This window comes from Falco rusticolus, chromosome Z, assembly GCF_015220075.1.
Source record: "Falco rusticolus isolate bFalRus1 chromosome Z, bFalRus1.pri, whole genome shotgun sequence".
NCBI lineage: Eukaryota > Metazoa > Chordata > Aves > Falconiformes > Falconidae > Falco > Falco rusticolus.
This window is the reverse complement of record NC_051210.1, coordinates 48,893,797-48,898,789: the sequence shown is the minus strand read 5'-3', so window position 1 is coordinate 48,898,789 and position 4,993 is coordinate 48,893,797.

Here is a 4,993-nt window from a genome sequence, read left to right as displayed (position 1 = left end):
CACCCTCCCTTCAGGTGTTTATATACAAGATCCCCCTGAGCCTGCTTTCCTCCAGGCTGAACAGTCCCTCTCAGTCTTTCCTCACAGGAGAGATGATCCAGTCCCCTCGTTATCTTTGTGGCCCTTTGCTGGACTCTCTCCAGTGTGTCCATCTCTCTCTTGTACTTGGGTGTCCCAAACTGGACACTGGACTCCAGGTGTGGTCTCATCAGTGCTGAGTAGAGGGGAAGGATCACCTCCCTTTACCTGCTGCAGCCCAAGGATAGCGTCTGCCTTTTTTTACCACAAAGGAACATTGCTGGCTGGTGGTCAACTTTGTGTCTAGCAGCTCTGCCCCTTCTCTGTCCTTTTCTGCATAGCTGCTCTTGACTTACAAATTTAGTGAAAAGAAGACTTTGGGCTAACTTTTTACCGTGGTGGGCACCTGACTTCAACAAAATGTTTTTAGGAAAGTTTCATGCAAACTGTAAAGCCATTTCTGAGAATTCAGGTGTAGGGGGTTGGGGGGGGGGGGGAGGAATGTTATCTGAGGCAGTTCTAATGACCTTTCTTTCATGAAAGCCATAAGCCCCCTTAGCTTCTTCGTGAAGAAGGGTTGAAAATTGAGCGAGAGGGAGGCCTTGCACTGGAGATGTCTATTGCTAAAATTATGAAAGCAGGACTAAATTTCCCTCAGTTACAGGCCTCTGCACATTCATAGCCTGCAGCCCACAAGAGATTTAGGCCATCAGCATTTTCACATGTTTTCACAGGCCATGTGTGAATATGTGCATATGTCAGAGAAAGAAGGTGTGCTTCCTCCTCTCCTGTTGCACCAGGCAAAGTCAAATTATTCACAAACTCTACTACATCTGGATCCTACAGTCGTGTTTTCATCTGGACAGGTTGTGCTGAAGTGGGGTGAATTAAGTACCTGAGGGATCCAAATGCACTGAAACAAGAGCTACAACAGGTCAAGAGATAAACACAGGGAATGGGAGTATCTTTGCACTGCTCTGGTTGTACAGCTTCTGACAAGTTATGTCATCTCTGACAGCATTACTTGTTGCTCTCTTGTGTGACCCCAATAAACAACTCTTCTGTAATAGCTTTTTCCTCCTTAAGATGAAGGGAGAAGGAGGGAATCAAACTACACTTTTATGGCGTCTATCTGATTGGAAATTTTATCTCATCCCTCTTTAGGAGCTCTATGCTAAATTTAATGGACTTCAAAATACTGCCCTTTTCAGGGACGTATCATAATGAATGACACAGAAGTGTAGGTATATTTTTTTATAATCTATATTAGATTACTATTATCATGTTCCAGTCTCATGTCCCTGTAAATTACTTCTTTTAATAAAAATGTAACCTGTGCATTAAAATACATCTCTGTTCTTGGTCTGAAGTTCACACTGGGTGCATGAAGTGGACAGTACTAGAGATTTATAATGGAAACATCAGAGGATGCAAATTATTGCTGCTAGGTGTCTCAAGGATTAAGGAATTCTGTGTGGCTATTAGATAAGCATGTGTTTTGTATTAGAAGCTTTGAAAATCTTGGTTAGAAATTGAATTTTTTGCTTAGACTTTGAGATCACTTAACATGAAAAAGCAAGAAAAAAAAAAAAGAGCCCAGGACCTCAGGTATGCTTTTAATCCTTTTTCACTTCAGTCCACACTTCAATACTTTTTTCTTCTACTTGTTTTCTTAGAATTTTCCCCCTACAAAATATAATACAGTATGATTTTCATGTGATCAAAAAGATGATCAAATGTGATGAAGTCTGCTAATGGGGTGATGTATGGTGAGTAGACTAACAAGTTATTGCTGGATTTAGCAACAACAGTATTCCCTAAATGCTTCTGTTCCTGTATTTTAAATCTTACCATAGCAGATCAAGTACGTGGGTGCATGTTACTATTGTGCACCTTAAGGCACTTTGCACCCTAAAAATGCAGTTGTGTCCCAGCCACAAACAAGATGTTTCTGTTTTAGTAAGCAATGTAACAAGTAATTTACAAGACTTGGTGAATAATGCCATTTGCGTCTGAGTCATGCCCCTATTAAATTTAATTAAACTCTTTAGACCCTTTTCAGTCTCAAGGGCATGTATTTTGTATGCCTTTTGAGAGAAATGTGCAGTCAGCATAATTGTTGAACATGTATGTGCAAGGAAAGTTACCAAGTACGGGAGAAATGGAAAGAAAAGACAATTCAAGGCCTTTGGGAAATATATTAAGTGGAGCTACACTAGGTACCTTGGTATAAATTATGAGATGACTAAATCACTGTGTGTTTCACACACAGTTACATTTTCTACAAATAAGAGGGGAAAAAAAAAGAGAAAAAAAGAAATTGCATAATTTGGACTGAACATACAGGGGAAATCAGATTATAACAGTGGATCCTGCTGTATAGCAGAAAGCCTGGTTCTTTAGCACATTATTCTACTGAGTGTACAGCAGCAGTATTGTATGGACAGCTTACACACCAGTTTGGGACTGGTGTGGGAATGGAGTGGGTGATCTAGCAGGACCATCCCATCTCAGCCAATAATACCCATCAGAGGAATTAACAAAGCCTATTCTTGCATCCATGCTTCAGTTTGTTCATAGTTCTATGTGGCTAGGTGCCATAAATAATGACTGCATTACATCAGTCCCAGATACGGCTTGTGGAGTGTTGTTTGATACTGTTACTTTTGACTCAACCAAGTGTTCCCAGAATTTTCATCTGTGCAAATATATTTTTTTTTAAACTGACCCCATGTGTGTCCGTTCTTTCAATGAGGCATTTAATAGTGGAAGAGTGGATTTGTACAAAACTGCCAGTAATTGTTTCATTTACTTTTGTTTTGACTTGCAGATTAAACAGGCATACATATTGCATTGAACAGAGAGACCTATTTGTGGATTTGACATAATTATATTAATACTGCCACTCTCCGTGTAGCTCAGGTGGGCTGCAGAAACCAGTGTTCCTTTGGGCTGCGCACATGTTTTTTGATTCTATGAAGAGCTGATATAAGGAAAGACAATGTATTAGAATGGCACTACTACGTAATATAGGAGACAAACCCTAGTCCGGTGTGACCAAGTGTTTTATTTTCTTCTGTTTTATTTCTCTTGGTGTTTTTTTAAGAGGAAATAGAGGGGAGCCAGACTCAACCTGACTTAATGCTAACTCACGAAGAAATGACTGATCAACTGCTGCACTGAAAAACAGCCCTTCCTTTTTGCCATGGGCTTGGCTGAGCTATGTTGTGGTAGGGAAGGGGAAATGAAGAAGGGTAGGGTTTTTTTTAACAGATGAATGACATTTCATTTTTTCCCTTCAATTTCAGAAGATATGATGTTTAAGTATTTAAAATTTTTCAGTTGGCTGGAGAATTAAGGAGGCAGCAAAGGTTGGAGTTGAATGTCTCAGTGATCATTTTGCTTAACTAATGTTTGGGAAAATGGCACACTTGTAAAATTGCTCTTTTTTTCCAAGAAAAGAATAACTACTTCATTGTAACAGGCAATAACATCAATACTTCCATGGCAATCTACTATGGTAGACCGGTGCATGGAGTGGGGCATGGGACCATTTTGAATTTAATTTTTCTCTGACGTTTTTATTAGAAAATTTTCCTTTTGATATCTGACATTTTAAAAGTCTGTTTCAATGAGAAAAAGCTGCCTTTGCAAAATCTCTCAAATAAATAAAGGTGTGCCAATGCGAAAGATGGAAATCAGTTTCCAAATATTTTTTCTCTTCCCCCCTTCCTTCTACCTGGCTTCCTGAATCCTTTTGCTACAGCCGTCTTCCTTTAAGCGTTATGTGTTCTGTGTTTGTAACTTCCGTTGTAAGTGATATCAGTGAACTTGGGAAATTAGTCCTATGAATCAATTTACGTGTTTGCAGATTTCAAGACAGTGCCTGAACAGTCCTTAGGAAGGCAACAAGACCTCTGTGTTCGGCATGTTCTCCCCCATTGCCTTTTACTTCTATCCTTTAACTCACAGTTAATGGCACTGGGTATTGCATCCAAAGGCTTATTATGAGCACTGTCACTGAAGCACAATGCTTCACCTGTGATTTGTACAGTGACTTTTAAAATTCTGTTCAGTGGAAGACTGCTGTCAAGAGGTAAACTCTTGACATCCACTTAGAATTTAAATAAAGTACCTATGAGTTTTTGTGCTGTACTGTGATGACTAATTGAAGGTGGTGTTTATCCTGGAGGTGAATGATTTTAAAACTTTGAATATAACCTTTTTTTTTTTTTAAAAAAAAATAAAATTGCTTAACAAGTATGAGTCAACGTTATATTTAATGAGCTGTCTACAAATATGTTTTTGTAGAAACAGTCCTGTTTAGGGTTAAATTCTATGAGATATTAACCAACTTTTGCTGAGTCTTCATGAAGGAGTATTTCAGATTAAAGAGGAGTTGCTAGATAGGTCAAAACCTTGGCTTTCTTTGGAATATTTATGTTGGTATTGAGGTTCCTACTGAAGTTCATTTTACGAGCAAGTGAGCTCTCTGTTTGCTTTCTAAATTCCATATGTTCGTATGGCATAGTTCATAAATGCTTAAGCATTGTCATTTGCTAATACTACACTTATCCTACAGTCCTTTACCAGAATAAGCTATTACAGTTTTACACATGGACACCTGTATATATGGGGCAAAGGCAGAAGTCATTGTAGAGAGATCCCTTCTACATCTGAAAGCTACTTGCCCTCATTACCTTAGTATTCAATTACAGAGTGTGAAGCCAAGGTGTTTTAATGGGTGATTTTGAATATGAATTACACACTACTGAAAATGTGCTTAATGTCGTAAGCAATTAACATACAGAACAAACACCAGCTGCACACAGATAGGCAAGCTCTCTTTCTTTTAACCTGGAAGCTTGTGCACTATTAACATTTTTATTAGAAAAATGTTTCTTTCCTCTCTGTTCTGTGTTGAGTTTATGACACTTTTGGCAACAATGTCATAATACTGTTACGATGTTTTGCA